Source organism: Desmodus rotundus, chromosome 6, assembly GCF_022682495.2.
Source record: "Desmodus rotundus isolate HL8 chromosome 6, HLdesRot8A.1, whole genome shotgun sequence".
In the NCBI taxonomy this organism is placed as follows: domain Eukaryota; kingdom Metazoa; phylum Chordata; class Mammalia; order Chiroptera; family Phyllostomidae; genus Desmodus; species Desmodus rotundus.
In genome coordinates this window covers 36,516,398-36,539,499 of record NC_071392.1, presented here as the reverse complement: position 1 = coordinate 36,539,499, position 23,102 = coordinate 36,516,398, and the positions used below count along the sequence as shown (strand labels likewise).

Genomic DNA, 23,102 nt, shown 5'->3' with positions numbered 1-23,102 from the left:
GCAAATTTTGAGATTCTGGACTACAAAGTTCCTTTACACAGCCTTTGAAAAAAACAATTTTTGGTCAATTATTGGGCATTAGTTGCAGGTGGTTTTATTAAGAAAATCATAAAATTATTTTGGGAACTGAAATGTCCATTGCTTCTTGGCTTATGTCAGATCATTATTCCAACAGGGAAGGGTATGTGTAAAAGACGTTCCTTATTAAATGAAATGACATATGTAATAATATACTATAGGGGCCACTGAAAGTGTCCTTTGCACACATGAACAGGTGGTTGAGCTCTAAGATAAATCTCGTTGAGGAGTTTCCTAACCCATCGTTGAATGGGCCCCTCCCTATAATCAGTTATTAGATGATGCCAAATATACCAGGTTTAAGCATAACAGCTCCGAAGTGGAGGGTAGGCTCTCAAAAAGGAAAACAGCTGCATTAAAATGAATTTATTGTTGTAATTTGACTGAAGATAAAAGATACAAACCTGCATGAGTAGACTTAAGATTGCTAGTGTTTGTGCATCAAATAAACAAGACAGTATTTGTATGCTATGGCTTTTTATCGATTTTTGGGTAATAGCCAATAAACTGTCAAGAATTTCTAACTATAGGGCTTTGGTTGGACTGAAAGATGAAAGGCAATCCAGGTGAGGTGTTATGTTCTAAAAGCCTTTATGGACTTGCAGGGGAAAATCAAAATGTGTCCAGACTAAAGTAAATCTTATGCTAGGATGTGGTGTTTATTCCTAAGATGGAAAGTTTCTGTCTTAGCTGAATGCTGGGTTCTCAAAGATGTGTTAATAAAATATTTCCACACTGGCCATATCCTCCAGAACTCTTTGACTTCTGCTGCCTTGGTTCGGTTTTCAGTACCGTATTAGTCATTTCCCGTAAGCGTCGTATACATTTCCCCCATGTGCACAGAAGTCAGCCCTCCATCAAGTACTATTGCTTTCAAAACGATAATTCAGTAATTTTGTGGCTTCCCTAGTTCTTCCATTTAGAAGCTGTCACCAGGACTGTATTCTACCCCAGAGCTAAAATCTCTTTAAGCTGCATCGAACTTTCCAAATGATTTTCTCTCCAGTTCTGGTGTTAAGATCTTCTAACAAGATATTCTTTCCCTTCATTTCTTCTTCATTCTTTTTTCCACATAGCTCACAAGACTTTTCTTGCTAACTCTCCTAATTTTCAACTTTTAAGCATTGTTCTCCCCTCTAAGACACACCGTAATCTCATGCTTAGTTTCGTGTACTTAAGAAATTTACATTTTCAAATGCATCAAAATAATGTATCCCTATATTAAAGCCAGGGAGGGGAGCTCACAGTATTTATTGTCTGGGGCCAATTTGATGATTACTGTTTCATCAAGTACAGTTAATTACCATATTAGCATTTTGTTCTAAACAAACCTCCAAAGGTATAAAGTTCATTTAAATTTGGGAAAAACAAAGATACAATACTTACTTGAATTTTATAGAAAATTTATTTTTGGCATATGAGTTATCTAGATGCTTTATGTGTTCATAATTGGTTATATCTACATATTTATTAGTACACCAAGGATCCTAATCATTGTTTGAAGTGGCACAATGTTCTTTTGAGACTATAATAATTTGTTTCTTCCTTTTTCCTTTTTATGTCTTCTTTATGCTGGTGGGAGTTTTTATGCTAATTGTCACAAGAGACAAATATTAGCGGAAACAAAACGAGTTTGCAGATGTCTTTGCATTTATTTTATTTTTTATTGTTGTTCTATCACATTTTTCCCCATTGCTCTCCCTTTCACTGCCCAGCCAAGTCAATCCCCCCACCCTGTTGTCCCTGCCCATGGGTTCTTTATTTATGCTCCTTGACTTGATCCTTCCCCTTCTTTCCACCATTACCTCCCTCCTCCTCCCCTCTGGTCACTGTCAGTTTGTTCTTTATTTCCATGTCTCTGGTTCTATTTTGCTTGTTTGTTTGTTTTGTTGATTAGGTTCCACTTATAGGTGAGATCATATGGTATTTGTCCTTTACCGCCTGGCTTATTTCACTTAGCATAATAATCTCCAGTTCCATCCACGCATTTATTTTTAAAGATTACACTCTATGGAGAACAGAATTTTAAGGTACATATGAATACCTTTAAGGAAACAAAAAGGTAGAAATATTTTTTTGCAGAAGAATAAAGGTATTTCTGTAAACTCACAGGGAGGGCCAGGAAGTGAGTCCAAAGGGCAGGGTGCTGTAAAAACAGCAAAACCTCGTGAAGGACCATGTCACAGAACAGCTTAGCAGCCAGGATTTCGCGCACCCACTGAGTTTTACACACACTAAACTGTGTGATGCCCACAGGAGAGTGACCCAACCAGCAGTGGCCACTGGGCTGAGCCTGGAGATTCAGCAATAACCTATGTGAACTGACGAGTGGGGATACCCCAAACTCTCTCACCTCCAAATGACACATGGAGAGCCTTGAGAGTTTGAAATAGAATAAAGCCACAGTTAGCTCTTTGCTAACAAAAAAATAAGTGAAGTTTTAGAAGGTAACATTTCTTCCATGATAATTAATGTGATATTTCTTATATGGTGAGGTATGGACAAAAATTCCTACCCTTTAGATTTAGGAGTTGTTCTTGCAGAATTCTTCCCCTTTAGCAGAGAGTAATTGGGAGTAAATGCATGGAAATGATCCCTTGTTTTACACAGAAAAGGTGTATCTTCACTAGTTCTATACACCTCTGATCATTTAAAAAGTTTCTTTTGATAATTGAATTGAATTATTTGGCATTTCAGTCTTACTTTATATCATGTAGTCACGCTTTTATCCTCAAGGGGGCACTTCAATATAAGCTAAATTGCCTCCCAGAGGTGCTTTCTATTGTCTATGGGAAAAATGCTTATTTCTGATCATCCGCCTTTTAATACGCTTTCCATATGTAGTATCTGCACCGTTTCCAATATACCTCCAAACTAAACAGAGTTATCATTGTGTAAAATGTAGAATTTTGTTTGAGATGAGTCAATCTCATTCTTTCCTTTTTCCTTTTATCAGTTTCCTATTGAGATAGGCTGAGAGAGATCAACAAGAAACTGATAAGTATTTTTGTTCTGTGAATGCTAAATAAAGTTGAACACATGAGATTTAGTTGATTTGATGGGGTTAGTTCTCACAGTGTTTACATGTTTGTATTTTAATCAAACTTGTGTTTTTGGTAATACCTCAATTAATTCCCTGCAGAGGAAGCTTCTTTTGACACTTAAAAATGAAGGTATTGGGAGAATTTCTAGGATACTTTTTGCAAAGAAAATATATATTCCCTCTACTGTCTAGGTTCTTGCCGGAGAGCCCTCCCCACACTGAGAGCACTAAGAACACGAAGAGGCAAACCCTTTGAGGGGAAGCGTTGAGGTCATCAAGGCAACGGTTCCAGCTCACCCAGGAGGCACCTGAGCCCACGGCACCACCTCTGTCATAAGTCCATCTGTCACTTTCTTCACCTGATTCCATAATTTGCTCAGGAACCTATCTGGATGAATTTTTTTCTTTTCATTTTCCCCCCTTTTTGTGTAGTCTTAATGTGGCTTCTTTTTTATGCCTTTAGTTACAGAAATTTTGTCCAGCTAGTCTTCAGGCAAAGTTCTCAATAATAGTTTTTCTATAATTTGGTAGTAATTTTAATGTGCTCGTGGAAGGAAATGAACACAACTTTTATCTCCTCCACCGTATTGGTCAGGAACCTAGCCTATAAATCTTCTAGAAAACAAAACTATGGATAACACCAGTAAAAATTTGAATATTATATTTGTAATGTACTATCTTACTTGCTGATCTCAAAACTATATAACTAGAAAAATTGCTTTATACAGAAATGCTTTTCAGCTACTAAAATGCTTTTTACAGGACATTTATCCAACAATGTGCTATATTTCTTTAATGTACATTTAACATAACTAATACCAAATGCCAAGTTGCTATGTCAGGTTACTTAATTTTCTATCTAGTGTTATTCTGTATAAACTGAGCATTCCAGTTCAAAACTTACTCTTCAGAATTTCAACTACACTTGTAATGATTAAAGCTCAAATCTGATATGAGTTTCTTGGCAACTAGAGATATGAAGAAAAACATTGCTGTCCCTGGTGGTCAAATTATCTTTGGAGTCAGTCCTTAAATTAGTGTATACTCTAGAATCACAGTTGGGTTTCTTTTCTGGGACCCAGGAAGAATCAGAGGGCACTTAAAAGTGCCACAGTAAGGTGCAGAATCTGGGCCGATATCTTCAGGCTCAGGGAACAGTAACTGTGTACACCTGGCCCAGAGATCCAAGCCTAGCAGCTAGCATTTTGGAAGAAGAAAGGTTCATTTTTTAAAAAAAATCACGATAAACCAGAAATAAAAGATATCCATAAATAAACCATTTATGAACATGTGTCATGTCCCAGGTATCTTCCCTGAAAAATGGCTGCAAATCTTCTCTAAAGGGTACGTCTGCGATGGGGCCAGCAGATGTCCTTGGAGAAGAAAAAGCAAAACAAATCACAGCACGGCACTCTGCACAGGAAACAGGTGAAAGTCCAAGCAAGTAATCTGTTACAGCTGAGTAACATAAACAGTACAACTGATTACACTTCCGCCAGCAGTTTGGCTCAATGCAGGTATGGGACTCCTAAATTAATTGGATTGGGCATTAAAACATGACACCGTGGCCCCTTAATCCTTGCTTCTTCCAAGATTACCAATGCTTAATAGCCTTGAAAGCTTGAATTATTTCAAGATAGTGAATTTCCAGGAAATATTTGTTTCTCATAGACATTAATTAGGCCTCGAGGTTCATGACACTAGAGATTTTAATAATTGACTTACACCAGCTGTTTGTCCAGAGTAGCCCCTTTTAAAATATTACAGGTGTTCCTTTACGAAAGTTTGGGTCACACCGCATTGCTCTCATAAAGACCTACATTACTATGTTTTCACTAACCAAAAGAAATTCAAAGAGGACTTTTGCTTTATGAAGAAAGGCAAAAAGTGAAAATAGTGCTCAGTGTTTGGTTTGCAGTGAGCTGTTACAGAGGCAGCGCACACTGATAGCGACACGGTCAAGCTCCCTCCCTGAAAAGTCCACTCAGCATCTCAGCGTCAAGCCACTGTAGCTTTGAACTGTGAGCATCTGCGGTTTATCTTCATTTATTTTGTGCATTCATTAGCAAGGTGTGTATTGCTAGAAAAGCCTAAGAAAGCTGGTAAGGGTGTTATGCTTAATGTAACTTCACATGTGATTAAAAATATTTGGTATTATATGGTAGGTTATATTTTGGGTCTGGGAACACCCAAAAAATCTTCTGTATAAATTGCAGTGATTGCTTCTTTGCTTTATGCTATTTCAGTTTACAAAATGTTTTATAGGAATGTGTGGAGATTATAAAAAGTAATATTTTTCCTTCTACCTAAGTTTTTCTAGCTGGACTAAGAATCAAATTAATAGAGACAGATTAGTAAGAGAAATATCAATTTTTAATTCATCTGCAGGGAGAATTCACATTTGCATAGAATTGCTAAACACAGTGAGGCAACAGCAGGTATATAGGATATTTTGGAGAGAGGAGAAAAGGGGGGATTGGGTACTATGTTTCAGAAGTGAGAGTGGGCTATTTCCGGTTGAGGAAGAGCCAAACACACAAGGCAGGCAAACTCTCGCCAGGCAACTCAGAAACACCAGGACACAGGGGCTGTGTAGCCACGGGTCCCTGCCGGAAGCCCTTCTGTTTACCACCTTTAATTCAAATTAGGCCAAGGTGAACATTTTAAGACTGACTTCCTGAAGCGAATTTTTTTTTTATCTGAATCTCTTGGGGAGAAAAAAGGGTGGGGATTAAAGGTTCTTTCTGAGTCTTTTGTTTTTGAATAACCAGTTTAAAATCAATACCCCAAAAGGCAGTTTAATGGCGGCAAAACTTCAGTCCCCTTCAAGTGCTCTTCCTTTGGGTAGTGGGGGAAACCTGTATTTTGTTTTTACTACAGGCTTTCATGTGTGTTGATAGATGACATTCACTGACATATGTAATTTCCACAACACTAATAAAATTTAGAATTTAAAAATACATGAATGTGGTGTTATAAAATACACATTTAGAGGACAATGTCTTGAGACAATAAAAACTAATAAAAGAGCTTTATTTTTCTTCTTGTTAAAGTTTAACTAAACTCTTGAAGCTCCAGTTAATTGGGTGTCAAGATATCAAAGAAGAAGAAGAACTTAGAAGCATTCAATGAACTCTCTTCCCTTGAGAATTTATGTTAGATAAATGATAAGTGAACTTTAAAGTATTAGGTTTTCTGTCTCCTGTTAACCTTTACATCTCTTACATCCATTTAAAAGAGAGCTCCATGTAGCGAGTAGCAATCCAAAGAAAAATTGGAAGATAAGAATTGGACTTGAGGGAGACCACAGTTTACCACCCCAAAATATGCCCTTTGGGATATTGATTTTCAGCTGGTTATTTTTAGAAACAAAAGACTGAGAAAGAAAGTTTGACCCTCCTCCTTTACAGTCTAAAGGAATTCAGATAGAAAAGCCTGCTTCAGGAAGGGAATCAGCGCATTTGCACTAGCGTACATCAATTACGTATGATAGACAGGAAGAAGTCTAGCAAATTGAGTTTGTTGGACTTCCTTCTCTCTGTGCCCCATTCTCTCGGTGGCCCAGCAAGAATTAATTTACTACATGTTTGCTCTTTCTTAGCTACTTTGCAAACTGCCTGTTTTCCTTTTGAAATCCTAGACCCCTGTGCCCCTTCTCCGTAGTCCAGAATGGCATATAGATCTCAATGGCCCAGTGCCTCTTTGGGTATCATATTCTTATGGAAAACCCATAATAAATATTTATGTTCTCTTATTACTGTATTTTGCCATATATAATGCCCTCCTGTGTAAAATGTGCATCCACTTTTTTGACCCAAACTTTCTGGAAAATAATCTTTCATTTTAATTTTTAAATTCAATTTTTTAATTCATTTATATTTAGAAACAAAATTGATCATCCTATTCCAGGGTATTATTTTGCAATGTATATTGTTATTGTTTTCAAGAGTTATACTTTTAACACATAAGCAAAATACTTAAAATCACTTATATAGATACAGAATTAGTGCTACACATGTATAATGCACCTCCTTGTTTTTCACTCAAAAATATGGGCAAAAAAGTGTACATTATACATGGCAAAATGCAGTAATCTACCTCATGTTAATTTGATTATTAGCCCATCCAGAACAGTTTAGAAATCTGGAAGGAAAAATTATTTTTTACTACCTCACATACTTCTACATACGTATTATTTTTCTGGTGTAATGTTTTGGTGGTCTAATTGAAACCGGAGAAGACATTGGAACTCGTGCTGCCTGTCACTACCAGACCCAGTAAGCAGGGACAGAGATTGAATCTTCATGGGCGCTTTATTCAGATGGCCTTCGATCTGAGAAGATGGCAGGTTCATACCCTAACAGACCACCTTACATTTTCTTTCCAGGCCAGACTTTTACAACAGAGAACAAAGTGTGGTGAGGGGTTTTGAAATTCAGGGAAAATTAGATTAAAAAACTGCAGTATTCTCGCCCTGAGCAGTTAGCTGTTCCCAGGGACAGGTGGTCATCTGTCTCTCCCTGGAACACAAAGGCCCAGATGCCTCCACTTGTCCCTAGGCGGTAATCTTTAGCACTGCCCCAGGAGGTCGGCTGTTTCTCCCAGGAGCCTGGATGGGCCTTGTCTGTAGGCTCTGAAACAAAAGCTTTAACACATGCATTACTTACTAGGCTTATAACTATTTACCTTAAACTAAAATTTTCCAACTCTTGAGTCCCCTATCATAATAACAGGCCAAATGAATTCATGATGCAGACCTTTTGTAACCTTTCTTCCCAGAGCTAAAGGTAAACAAGTGAAAAAAGCCTATTATTTTTCCATGGTACACAGAGACTCATTTCAGAAAAAGTAAGCTATACTATAAATACATGCATAAATAATACGTCAAATAGCCATTTAATTACAAACAGCAATATTTTTCCTGTGACTCTAAAGCAACATCAGGTACTTGCTCAGTATATTCTCATAAGAAAATATTTTCTGAAACATGTTCTGCATATTATCCCTGTGGATTTATGGTACTATGATTTGATATAAAATGCCATCAAAAGCCACTACTAGGGCTTTTTGTGCGTAGAAAAATTAAAATCAAACCTATTGTGTAGTTAGCGTAAAAAGAATTACTAGGACTTGCCCTAGAGATTGAAAAAAAATTCCCTGGTGACGTTTAAATGAATAATAACATATAATGAGGAGTGTTGCTATTTTTTCTATGTTATGTATTACAAAACAAATCTGCAATTATGTAACTGAAGATACCTGAAAAATATTAAGATGAAAAGAATGTATCCTCAGGGATGGAATACTCCTTAGTGTTTCTGGATTTAAAAAAAAGTGTCGAGAAAAAAAAGGTGGAGGCATATGCTGAGATATGTACACATTCTACAAAATCGGGAGCTAAGTATGTCTGTTCTTCTGGGAAACTGGCAAAGGTAGAGCAATACTATCTGTTAGACGTGTGCGCACTAGTCACCAGAGAGAAAGGCATTTAGGAGATTGATCAGCTGCAACAACAATCAATCATTTAAGACCATCAAATGTCTTCTTTTTTTTTTCCAAAAACATTTTTTGTCTATTCTACTTATCTTCATCAAAATTAGAGAATCTTTGCAGAAAAAATACTCTGGTAATGAACTGGGCCTTAGGCTAGAGTAGCGATTTTCAACACTTTTCATCTCATGGCACACCAACAAATACCAATTTTGCCAATCTGACAAAAAATAGGTATAATTTTGATTCATTCACACTGAACAGTTATTATTGTGTTGGCTATTGTCATGTTTTATTTGGTAAACTAAGGGAAAAGAGGTCATTGTCTCTGACAAAATAGTCAGGTAGTGCATATTTTAAGAAATCTTACGGCACACCAGTGTGCGTGCAGCAACACGCGGGTTGCACAGTGCTGATCTAGAATATGATGAAGCCCAGACGCCGGTCAAACTAAGGAAACTTACAGAGAATATAAGATGGGAGAGGTGAAACCAGAAAGATGGGAAGTTTGCGAAGTCCACCTGTGTTCCTCAGGACCTTCTGCACTCCTCCACCTGGCATATGTGCCCACGTGTATACATATGCACCCCCCACACACAGAAACCACACCTTCAGGGAAGTTACCGAAGTCTTAAAATGCTGGAAGTATCTGTGGAAATGGTGATTAAACACTGTAACTGCAAAACCGACTCAAAAGTAATCCTCTCCTGTTAAATGAGATACTGAGTTGCTTTTCAGAGACAGCAGCCCAAAACCACAAGTTATGCAGCCACCGCATGCATAGAGAATTTGGGCCCCCAGCTGCACCCAGACGAGAGTCTTTTCCCCTTCCCACCCCCCCCCCACAAAACCAAAAGACCAGAATATAACTGGAACTTGAACACAAGAACCCTTTCAGAAGCCAATTCCAGAAAGATCTGGTGTTGATGCCTTTTTACCATAAAGAGCCACAGTCCTATTACAACTTGCCCCACCAGCAATTCTGCATATCTGTTCCCCTTAATTGTTTAAAATCCCCTTAACCTAGTCCAATGAGCGAGATGGATATGCACACCATTAGGTCTCCCATCTTCTCAGTTGGCAACTTGTCTGTCAATAAGCTTCTCCTTACTCCAAACTTGGATGTGTCGAGTTTTGACCTTTTGAAGTGTGGGGCACACGTATTTCAGGTTTTGTCGCAATAGGACTTATTAGACTAACATAGATGGAGTAAATGCAATGCATATTTAAGAAAGAAGAAAAGCATGTGGAAGACAGTGAAATAATGTGAAATATATAATAAAAGAGGATTTTAGACAGTCACAAGCTTGGCCATCAGTGGTTCAGCCAGAAATAAGTGCAAGAAGAGAAAGCACACCTTTATAGGAAAGGAGGTCCAACAGGTCCAGGCATTACCCTTCTAGCATCCAGGTGTAATTTTCTCCCTGAAACATTTTAGTTTTTATTTAAAAGTAGGACTCTACCAAGTATGTAAAAAGTTCTTTATCCCACAAAGTAATCCTCAAATTGGCTTTTATGAAACGCTTTTATTCTATAGTTTGAGCGGGTTTGCGCTCTGTCACAGAATGGCAGTTTGGAAAATTGAGGAGACATTATTTTTGCTGAAATAATCCAAGTTCTGAAGGGAGAAAAGCCTATTTCTGAGTTTGCATCTATCCGTAAAATTCAGAGTAAGTTTGTTGCGTGGCCTGCCAATATTCAAAACACAGCTTTTGACTGAGCAAGGGTATCAGAAATCTAAATTTAAGCAATTATCCTGGTGTGCTATAGCCGCAGGCTGTGTACAAAGCTTGACATGGCCATTAGTTTTTATGCTATTTTAGTGCAAATGTGTTACAAGAAACCCAATTTACTCCTGGCAGAACACTATTAGGCAACCAAAGCATGAAAACTGTCAAAAGCTTCCTCTAAGTAACGTAGGCTGCTGATATGAGGTGCCCTGCCATCAAAAACATATTTATACACTTAGGGATTTTTTAACACTCATTTTTTGCTCTCCTTATCAATTCCTATAAAATCTCATTGTCTGTACTAGCAATATTTATGATTAACAAAAACCCCACATTTTTTCTTAGTTAAAATCCCTACTGTGTGGGTAGTGGCACCTATTTTAAATGATGGTGGAACAGCTGGCCAGCACATTGGTGGTGGAATAAAAAGAGGGAGGGTAACAGAAGTATACACCTAGTGAAAGATAAGGCTACAAGCAATGAACAGCGATGAAGAGCTTGGAAACTCTTTCCAAGTGCCTTCACCCCTTGCTCAACCAAATCCTGACACTTGAAACTTTTTCAAACATGACTTTGAAAGACCTGTCATAAGACGTCAAGAAAAACCCAGCCTGATGAACATGAGTATAATGTAATGTACTTTCTGACTCTCAAGCAGAAAAACAGTTAAAATATTGGTTGTTAAAAAAGCCAAAAGTCACTTTTTCTGATGAGCAGTTAGGACCTTGTTATAAAATCAAGGAGTGTTTCAAAAACGGAAGGGTTTTCGGGCTGGGGAATTAAGCATTCTATGGGGAAGGGAGCAGCATATTTAGGGAAAATATGAAATTCTGTATTCAAGGCATGCATGAATTTTATCATAGATAAAAAGACTGCCAATGGTCTATATTTTAAAGAACATTTGATAGGTGATAGATAGATTGATTGAATAGTGCATTTATTTTTTTAAACAAATGTTAGTAAGGATCCACTGTATTCTAGGTACCATACCATTCAGGTTCTGTACAGATAGCAGTAAAGAAGAGAAATCAGCGGCCAACATTCTTATGTGGATGATTCACAGTAAATGCATTAGGTTAGGTTAATAGCAATGCATCCTAAAAATGATTTAGAACAAGCTCCCATGATAGCAAACAAATGAGATGGAATAATCAGCATTAGACAGGGGCTTAGGCAGATCCATCTGAAGAGCTCACGTTTGAGTTCACTATGTGCAAGTAAGATGCTTCAGGGAGAGGAGCAGTACTTGCAGTGACCCTCAAAATATGAGCCTAAGAAACTTATTCACAAATGGTGGGGATGCAGTTGGTAAGGGAGGAAAGAGAAGTAGGCCAAGACCAGGTCATGGAGAAATTCTAACGATAGTAAAAAGACTGGCTTTAATGACTATATGTTATAGGAAGGCAAATCGCCAATTAAAGGACTTGTGGCTGCTTTGCAGCGAAGAGATAATAATGGCTTAGACTACATGTCAAATGAAGATGGATAGAAGTGGATGGATTTGAGATGTATTTCACTGGTAATAGTAATAGAAATTTCTTAATAATTAAATGGTATCAAAAATAATTCCTGGTTTTGACTTAAGCCCTAAACTGGAAGCATCCCAAAATTATTCAACAGGTAAATATTTAATAAGAGGTACATCTATACTCAGCAATAAAAAGGAAGATGCCAGCAACAACTTAGATGAATCTAATTTCAAGGAAATGAATATGGAGTGGGAAAACTAGCCAGTCGCAGAAGGTTACATTCTCTGTGATTTATGCTGCATTATGATTTTATATAACATTATAAATGCTACCCATTTATATAGCATTATGAAAACAACACAATTAAAGCGATGAAGAACAAATTAATGGTTGCTAGGGGTTGTGGAAGCGGGCAGGAAAGAGCGAGGCTGCGGCCTTGAACAGGATCCTGTAGGATCCTTTTGGTCAAACCACTCTGTGGCTGTGAGGTGGTCACAAAAAAAATCAAGCCATAAGATAACACTTTATGTAACTAAGTACAAACACAAACAGACAAAAGGATGCCTATAAAATACATGAAATCTGAATAGATCATTGGATTATACTGACATGGATTTATGATTGTGATCTTGTACTAATTAAGTTATATGAAATGAACCTCTTGAATAGCATATGGGACTCATGTGTTTATTTCTTACAACAGCATGCAAATATACAATTATTTAAAAATTTTAAAAAATTAGCTGCTGGCATCACAGAAAGAAGGTCAGAGCAGACTAAATAGCTACATTGTGAATTGTGTAAGTGAGAAAATTCATGGAAAGATAGCTTCTAATTTCATGGATCACATAAATTAAACTGCTCTTTTCTATGTTAGCTTGGGGCTTCTTGAGCTACAAACAGAAATAGAAATAATTGCTTGTGATGTTTATTTATTTTCCCTTAATGGCAAATACTTTCACTTTGCCTCAAATTATAGCCACAAGGTGAGTTCATTAAGAGCTTTCATAGTGTGGATGATGGACCACCTGTAACAAAATCGCCTGGTCTGCTGATGAAGCAATGCAGAGTCCTTCACCATGCCCCCGACCTGACCTACTCAGAACCTGGGTGCACAATAGTGATCTCCAAGAAATGATGTCAGGCTTCTTTTAAATTATTCCAGCATTTTAGTGCTGGATGTAATGTCCTATCTATAGGGAGGGAAAGTAGCAAGTATTATGGTTCAGTCCTTGCTTTGAAACCAGGCAGGCAGATTTTCTTACCCATCACTTCTTTACTGTTCGAATTTCATCAAATATATTTACTTTAAAATATCAACTTCTTCATTTATTAAATAACAGAATTAACTAGTAATAACATAGGATTGGGTCCAAATTCAATAAGTCAAAGATTTCGATTGCTTGGAAAGCTGCCTGAAAAAACTACATACTCAGTAGCACCTGCACCAACGGATGGCTCTAGCCTTCCATCCCTCTATCCAACTGTGTATGTGCCCATCCATCTTTCTATATGTTTATCTACATTACCTACATTCTTTCTCTGTAATTTCTAATATTTAAATTATAAGTTGCCTATTTTAAATTATAACCATTTTAAGACAAAGACTTTAATGTTCCTTGTGTGTCTAACCAGGGTCCTGGACACCCAGGTTGGTCTAAGTTCTTGATTGACATCTTCTTTAGTAACATAGAGGTTGCTATATTTGAAAAACTTGCTATCTAAGTAGTCTGCCCAATATTATGAGAAGAAATTAATAAACTTCATAGTTTACTTCTTTCTTATGTCTCTTAAGTAACTCTTAAGTTTGTAACCAGAATTTGACATTAACTTATCTTTTTCTAAGTCAGTTGGACCCATTTTTTTCTCGTTTACCTTATCTCTAAAATGATCCTAAAGCTAATGTAATTATGAATTAAAATATTGGCAAGGAAGGCTTTATTGCATTCCAGTATCTACTTTATGTATTGTTAAATAGGTTTTGGAGGCTTTAAACTAAATTAACTCACCGTCTTGAAATAAGTCTTTTTTGTTGTTTGCTTTATGTCATGTCTGAGTTAACAGAAAGTCAGGCATATTAACTTAGTCAAATGTGGATATATTTCTGAAAGTACTAAAGGGTTCACTCGCCAGCACTGTGCATGTCAGCATAGACATTTGTTGAAAACAAATTTTGTTGGGTTTTTTCCCCTCATCCCATTAACATCTTAAGAGCTACTAAATTTATAGAATCATTGTGGCAAATTAGTCTCTAAATGATGTATGAAATGAAATACCCTTGCCAACTTCAGATAATAGGCTGAGCTCTGCTATGCTCCGTTACTTCTTTGAATGTGTTTGTGTTCAATCCTATTTAACTTTTTTTTACTCTAAGTATATTTTAATTTCTTCTCAAATATTAGGAAAGATATTGAGGTAATCACTTAGACCTAAGAAACCATTACTGGGATTAACTTGGGAAATTTCACTGCGCCATGTAAGAGTAACCCACATGTTATTTATGTGTGGAAATAGGGTTTTCTTCATTTATTTAAGTACGGTGATGTCCAAAATGACTTAAGTCAATTATCTGCTGGGAAATTAAATTGATTCAAATAATTCTGAGCCACATTACCTATAACTGGAATTTCTTTTACTGAGCTAACATCAAAAAACTCAATCACCCATGTTTAAGATCAATGCAAGGAAAATGAGTCTGAAATTATCCGAGGTTTTAAAGTTCATTTTCTAAGGATAAAATATTTTAAACCACAAAGATTTGGATGAAAAAAATGTACTTCAAAATTCAATTTAAAGTTTTCCTAGAAGACTTTTGCCTCATTATAAAAATATGTTGATGTTTTTCTAAAAATACCGTAATTTATCTTTAGTGACCATAAATATATTAAATATTCCAGAAGAATTATGCATATATATAATAAAAATTACAGGTAAGTGTCCAAAGAAGAGGTTGTTCTGTTACTGACACAACTAGAATTCTTAACCATTTTCTTCACTTTTCCTCGGATATAATTTAATGTAATATCAGTTCTATGGTCTCAACATAAAGAACTGAGTCAGTACACACTAGGCATGATGCAAGGAATGCAATTTTAGTGAAAATTAATAATAGACAGTTTCCACCTAATTTTAGTTAGATTTCAGAGAAAAAATTGTAATTGCTACTCTATCTATAAACTTTTTATGTAATATTTTATGTCCAATTACAAAGTTACGATTTTTTCCTATTTTTATGGAGATCATTTTAACCACAACTTTAATACATGAAGTTATTTTGAACACTGGAGACGAATTCCAAAAAGTTTTTAATACATTTTATTGCTTTTAAGTCCACACAAACACATCATTCAATGCAGCCTGAAAGGTGTACTCTGATATCTGTCAATTTTTCATGTTTCCCATGAAAAAGTCTTTGGAGAGGAAATTCTAAGCAGGGAGTTTATTGAAGAGTGCTCTTGGGAAAAACTGCAAGGAAGTAAGGGAAGCAGAATTGGGCAGAACTTGAACTCCAATGCATTTGAAGAGAGGACAAAATCTGTCTTATGAGAAGCTCTGGAGTAGGGGAACTCTTAAGAGTTGTCCCAAATTGAGGCAAGGCCATGGGTCCCTGTATACTCACACTGACCACATATTGGATGTGGTCTGCGCTCGAGTGAGAGGAAACTTAGGGCAAAGCAGCACCCTTTGGCTACATGCAGTTCCTGATGGGGGTCAGGGCTGTGAGCCGTTGGCCACCCAGAGGTCCTGAAGGGGAGATCTGGGTGGCATACCACCTGAACCACCACAGTCCACCCCATGTGCTTATGAATTTAAGTTCATAGCATCTGGGAACACGTGATTCAAGATTCTCAAACTCTATTCCCCAAAAAATACATAATAGAAAGACTGGTGAGATGAATTTTGGGCCTACCTCTATAGCTGTTTTCAAAGCCACAGGGCAAATTCATCATCTCCTACCTCTTTAAATCACACTAAACTCCTCTTGCTCTTGGTTAGCACCTCTGCTAGTCTAGATGTCTTACCTCGTGGAGTAAGCAAAACACTCATCTCTGAGGGTCTGGTCACCATATATTACTACATTCATCCTTTTACCATCAAAATTGAACTAAATGTTACCAAGAGATATCCAAACAAATTAAACGGGTGTGTTTGTTTCCGTTTTTTGAAACAGTCCTGCCTCCTCCTAAGGATTAGAAATAATTATCCCATTCACTATGGTGAATTTGTTCCTTTCCTTCTGGTCTCTTGGCCACAAAAAAACCTCAATGTAACCAGGGACAGCTCTAGCCTGAAGTTTAATGGGCCTTTTACTATCCCTCGTAAGGGAGGCATTTTTACTCTGGGAGCCAGAGAAAACCCAGAGTGTGCAGTTGCAAATTATCCAAGTGGGTGAATGGGGCTGATAGTAAGTGAGGCCACTGCTAATTATATCCCTTAGTTCCTAGACAAATATAGTCTATCTGTTAAGGACACAGACCATATAACACACAGTGATTTAAGGTATATGGATGGATGGATGGATGGATGGAGAGATGATAGATAGATAGATAGATAGATAGATAGATAGATAGATAGATAGACAGGCATTCTCTGTTCTCTACAGATATTCTCTTTCTGGAATAGAGAACATCCAGAAAGATAGCATCCTATCCTCACTGGGTTATCAATTTCACTGGGGGTGATTTTGCATCACCTCCAACCCAGGGGACATTTGCAATGTCTGGAACCATTTTTGGTTTTCACAGCTAAGCGGAAGCACCGATGGCATATGCTGGATAAAGTGCAACGATAAAATCATGCCAATGAATGTACTATAAGGCACTGCAGAGCCTTCACACAACAAAACACTATTTGGCCCCAAACAAAATGGTGCAGAGGTTGAAAAATCTTGTATTAGCCCATCGGGCCAGCAGCTTCTGGCAGATATGGACATTACATGACTAGTAGACCCAGGTCTACGTGCCAACCACAATTTCTCTTTTGCCATAAAATAGCTTCTTTCACCAGAGGTAATGTTATGGAGTGTGATGTCTTGCTGAACCAAGTATTTTATGAGACCTTAGGCAGTGGTCCTGTCCATAGCTCTATCAGTAGTAAAGACTCACCCATACCTGGAATACATGTTATATGTATCCAGGTCAGTGAGAATGACTGCATTTCCAGGGTGTAAGATATCTTATTTAATCAACTAACCTCTGAATGGTGAGTTTACCTCAGAGACTGGTATTTGATCAGGGGCTCAGCATTGCTTTCTGTTTCTATACGTGCTGATTTTTGTCAATACAGCTGTTAAATTCACCTTGGGGAAATGAAGGCTAAGCAGTTTACCACATGCTTAGACTCCACGTCTGGCGACCATGGCTATGCTCCTCATGGGCCTGTTGTATGCGGGGAGCTGAAGAAAAAGGCAGGCTGATATCAATCCGGTAAGTTATTGTGTCTATGTATCTCTTTAGTGCCTCTTCCATGTTGGATGCTCTTTGGTACGTTAACATGTAAGTCAAAGATCTTTACACCTTTTGCCACCTGTATATGATCATCTACATACTTCCTCTCTTTCTGTCGTTATCCTTCAAGGTCCCTATCCACTCTTCCAAGCCCTTTACTACCCTGTTAATTCATGAATATACTTACAATAAGCTACCTCTGTTTAGCAATAGTAAATGATTAGTTGTAACACCTAACACTCAACACAGTGGGAGTTACTTTTCAGAGTCACCTCTGGCTGAATTTATAACAAAATAGCAATACACTTTGTTTGCACCTGACAGCCAAGCCACCTGATCCACACACTGCCATTGGACCTCTTTCTCATCTGTCATATGGTCGTAAGAGATTTCTTCCTGATGTGGAGATGTGTGAATTGGAAAAGGTCTATACATTTCTATCACAAATGCAGGTGTAAGGACTATATTATCTATCTTCTGGGTTTATCAAGAGAATAAAATGAGATCATGAGTATGTAAAATCCATTGGAATATAAAGAACTACACTATTGTTAGTATTTTTATACCCATATATAACAAAATGAAAATTATATAGGAGATACAATAAGTAGACTAGCCACCTAATATTTGACATCTTGAGATAAAAACAGGAAAAAAAGCTATACATATAATGTTAAAAGTTCTACATGTATTCTCTGAAAAGATTTAAGAGAAAATTCTTCTAAATATGAGAAGCTTGTGTCAAAATTAAAGTAATATACCACCTCTTTCATAAACAAAGTCTTGATATAAAACAGGGAAAATGACAACTTCTGGTGCTCACAGATCAGTCTGTGTACTTGTCAAGCAATAACTGGCAAGCCCTTTTATGGTTTGAACTAAAGTATTTTAATTGCTTTGACTTTTTTCACTTTTATGTATCCTAGAGATTTTATTTTTTAATTTTTTCAATTACAGTTTATACTCAATATTATTTGTACTAGGTTCAGGTGTTCAGAATAGCGATTAGGTAGTCATGTACTTTACAACGTGTTCCCCCTGAGGCTCGCAGTGCTCAACTAGCACCATGCCTAGTTATTACATTACTGACTATATTCCCTATGCTGTACATCACATCCCTGTGACTTACTTTATAACTGGAAATTTGTACCTCTTAGTGCCTTTCAACTTTTTCACCTACCTCTCCAGCCTCATCCCCTCTGGCAGCCACCAGTCTGTTCTCTATATCTATGAGTCTGTTTCTGTTTTATTTGTTTGTTTATATTATTCCTTAGATTCCACATATAAGGAAAATCATATGATATCCATCTTTCTCTGACTGACTTATTTCATTAGCATAATACCCTCTGGGTCAATCCATGCTGTTGCAAATGGTAAGATTTCATTCTTTTTAATGGCCAAGTAATATTTCATTGTATACAACTTTTTTATCCATTCCATTATTGATGGGCATTTAGATTTCTTCCACATCTTTACTATTATGCAATGAACATAGGGGTGCATATATTCCTTCAAATTACTGTTTTGGGGTTTTTTTTGTATACGTACCCAGAGGTGGAATCACTGAATCATAAGGCAGTTCTCTCTTCAATTTTTTGAGGAACCCCTGTAGTGTTTTCCATAGTGACTGCAAAAATCTGCATTCCCACCAATGTACACGAGCGTTCCCTTTTCACCACATTCTCACAAATGGTTGTTTTCTGCTGTTTTAGTGATTTTAGACATTCTGATAGTTATGAATTGATACCTCATTGTGGTTTTAATCTGCATGTCTCTGATGATTAGTGATGCTCAGCATCTTCTCATTTGTATATTGCCCATATGTAGGTCTTCTTTGGAAAGGTATCCATTCAGGTCCTTTGCCCATTTTTTATTTGATTGTTTTTTGGGTATTATGTTGTATGAATTCTTTATGAATTTTGTTTATTAATCCCTTATAAGATGTATCATTTTAGAATATGTTTTCCCATTCAGTAGGTTGTGTTTTCATTTTGTTGATTTTTTTTGCTACGTAAAACTTTTTAGCTTGATATAGTCTCATTTGTTCTTTTTGTTTGTTTGTTTCTGAGAAAATATTACTAAGAGAAATGTCCAAGATTTAACTGTCTATATTTTCTACTTGAAGTTTTATGGTTTTGAGTCTTACATTTAAGTCTTCAACACATTTTGAGTGTATTTTTTAATATGATGTAAGAAAGTGGTCTACTTTCTTTTTTTTCTATGTACCTGCCCTATTATCCCACCACTATTTATTAAATAGACTGTCTTTACCCCATTTTATGTTCTTCATTCCTTTGTCAAATATAATGGACTATATAGGCATGATTCTACTTCTAGATTCTTCATTCTCTTCCACTGACCTACATGTCTGTTTTTATGCCAATACCATGCTGTTTTGATTACCATGGTGTTGTAGAATAGTTTCATATCAGATGCCATGTTTCCTCCAACTTTGTTCTTCTTTCTCAAGGTTGACATGGCTGTTTGAGGTCCTTTGTGGTTCCATATAAGTTTTGCATTACTTGTTTTAGTTCTGTGAAACATCATGAATTATATTGAATCTATAGATGTATGGATTGTAAAAATTGCCTTCTATGATTATATTACTTCCCTTTATCTATCATGATTGGCTTTATGTACAGAGTGGAAAAAAGTAGGTTTATCGTTATGAGTATGTAAAATGCAGTTTATTCTTCTATTATTATTTATTATTGCATTATTTTCCAAGTGAACAACTGTAAACCTATTTTTGCTCAACCCTGTATTTGGGTGTACCTATGTTAAGTGAATAAATATTTACAAATGTTATATACTCTTGTCAGATTGATCTCTTTATCATTCTGTAATGTCCTTCTTATCTCTTATTACAGTTTTTGTTTTTATATCATTTTTTCTGAATATATATTGTTATCTGAGATTTTCTTTTATTTCTGGTTATATGAAATATCTTTTCCCATTTTTTCTTTTAATCTGTGTGTGTCTCTCATTCTGAGGTGAGTATTTAGTAGACAGCATTTATATAGGTCTTGTTTTCTTATCCAGTCAGATGCCCTATGTCTTTTAATAAGAGCGTTTAAACCATTTACATTAAAGTGCTTATTGATAGGTATGTATTTATTGTTATTTTATTCTTTATAACTATATTCCTCCTTTTTTCTTCCATCTTAAAAAGAAGGCCCTTTAACATTTTTTGTAATACTGATTTTGTGGTACTGAACTCCTTTAGTCATTTCGTGTGTGGGAAGCTCTTTATTTCTCCTTCAGTTTTAAGTGATACCATTGCTGAGTAAAGTAGCCTTGGTTTAAAGTCCTTGCTTTTTATCACCTTGCATATTTTGTGCCAATTCATTCTGTCCTGAAATGTTTCTATTAGGAAAAATGTTGACAGTCTTATGAGATTTCCCTTGTAGGTAACTGTCTTTCTCTTGCTACTTTCAAGATTCTCTCTTTGTCTTTTACCTTTGCCATTTGAATTATGATGTGTCTTGGTGTGGACCTTTTGGATTCATCTTGATTGAGACTCTCTGTGCTTCCTGGACTTGTGTTGTTCTTTTCCTTCAGTAGTTTAGGGAAGTTTTTAGTTATTATTTCTCCTAGTAAATTCTTAATCCCTTGCTCTCTCTCTTCTTATGGCATGCCTATGATGCATATGTTATTACCCTTCATATTGTCTGAAAGATCCCTAAAATCCTCATTTTATAAAATTCTTTCTATTTGCTGCTCTAACTGGTTATTTCCTGCTACCTTATCTTACAAATCATTGATTTAGTCCTTTACTTCATCTAACCTAATGTTTATTCCTTCCAGTGTAGTCTTCATTTTAGATATTATATTCTTCATTTCTGACTTAATCTTTTTTATGGTTTTTATGTCCATTTTTATGCTTACTACTCTAAGCTCCCAATGAGTTCATCCATTCTTCCCCTAAGTTCCTTGAGCATCCTTGTAACCATTTTTTGTTGCTGTCATTGTTGAACTCTGTATCTGGTAAATTGCTTGCCTCCATTTCATTTAGTTCTTTTTATTCTGGAAATTTATTCTGTTCTTTCATTTTGTACATGTCTCTTCGTCTTCAGTTTTGGCTACCTCACTGTGTTTGGTTTGTGTATTAGGTAGTTCTGCTACATCTCCAAGTTTCACAGGGTGGCCTTATGTAGTAGGTTTCTTGTGAGACCTAGTGGCATGGTCTCTTTGCTCATCTCAGCCAAGTTCCCCAGGGATGTTCTTTTTGTGTGCTATATAATCTGCCCTGTAGTGACTGAGTCTTCATTGCTGTTGGACTGTCTATGCATGGGTTTGACCCTCAGGCAGACTGACTGTAAGGATCAACCCTGACCACAGTGTTTGAGCTGCTGTGTGGGTTTTGACCACATGGAGTGTAATTTGTCTCAGCAGGGTCTGGTTTGCTGAGATCTCCTTTGGATGTGCTGCTTGTGGAACCTATTGGATCTTGGTCTGATATTTTCTGAGGCTTACTACTGGTTGTGTTATTTCTAGGACCTTTTGGGAGGGACTCTTGCACTGATCAATGTCAGCCACTCTCTGTGATTGGTCTTGGGCAACCTTCTTGGAGCTACAAAGCTATCCAGAGTGTGTGGTTGTCTATGCTCAGCCTGGGTATGCATAGGCGGGGCCCAGCTGTGCATCAAGGCCAGCTTCCACCAGAACTGAGCCTGGGGCAGGTCAGCAAAAGGCCCAAGGCACCACAAGATCTGACTATGCCTGCCTCTGCCTGCTGGCTGCTGGTTAGGCTTAGCCACTAAAAAAGCCTCTGGTAGCACACAAGTTGCCTGTGGTAGGGTCTTAATGAGTTACCATGTAGGGATGAATGGTGTTCACCAGATTGATAAAAGTCCAATCTTGGTGCTAGTGCTGGGTTTGATGACATTCAGCAAAAGTCCCTGGGTACAACAAGGCTAGCTGCCACTCTCTGGTTGCTGCCACTCTATGGTTGCACCACAGTGTCTCGAGGTCATCAGGGTGAGACCAGCATAGTTCATCAGGCCCAAACACACCAGATCTGGTCATGTAAATGGAGGGCATTTGTCGAGTATTTGAGGGAAAAGTGGATTTGTCCTAGAGCCACACAATTCAGTCTGTCCTGGATTCTGCCCAGACCTCCTGGAAAGCTCAAGCTCAACAGGGCAGGGCCACTGGGAATCTGGTTAGTGAGGCTAGTGCATCTCCTGTGAAGGGGTAAGCTTGCTGGATTGTGGGAGGGATGGCCTACACACCAGAGCCACACAAGTCACTCAGTCCACTCAGTCCTCTGAGTCCACTCTTTCCTCTCTACCCCTGGCCCAGACAGCTAACTCCTCTGCAGGGCATGAGCTCCACAGGTGGGCAACAGGGAGTTCAGAATATGAGGCTATTGTAGCCCTGGCTGGTGTGGTTCAGTGGATTGACCATGGGCCTGCAAACCAAAGGGTTGCTGGTTCGATTCCCAGTCAGGGCACATTCCTGGGCTGCAGGCTAGGTCCCCAGAAGGGGCATATGAGAGGCAACCACACATTGATGTTTCTCTCCTTCTCTTTCTCCCTTCCTCTCTGTCTAAAAATAAATAAATAAGTAAATCTTTGAAAACATATGGGACTATTGCATTCTCTTAAGCTGATGTCATACGGATAAGAGTGCTCAACCCAAAAAAGATGGTGTCTGCAGTGGGGGGTGGAACTCAGTCAATGTCTCCTCACACAACTCTCATGCACTCTGCCCTCGATCCACCAGAGCCCAGAGTGAGTGGTTGTGAACGAGACTTTGGGCATTCACCCTTTAAGAGGATTTCTGGGTCTCTAGCTAACTCTCATTTCTTCCTGGCATTCCGAATCCTCACTCTTTATCACAG

General features: G+C 37.5%; 1 pseudogene; it reads left to right on the top strand.

Moving 5' to 3' along the window:
* Window positions 1-4,476: 4,476 nt before the first annotated feature.
* LOC112302589 (large ribosomal subunit protein uL22 pseudogene) overlaps window positions 4,477-23,102 on the top strand; it is a 30,995-nt pseudogene continuing 12,369 nt past the window's right edge.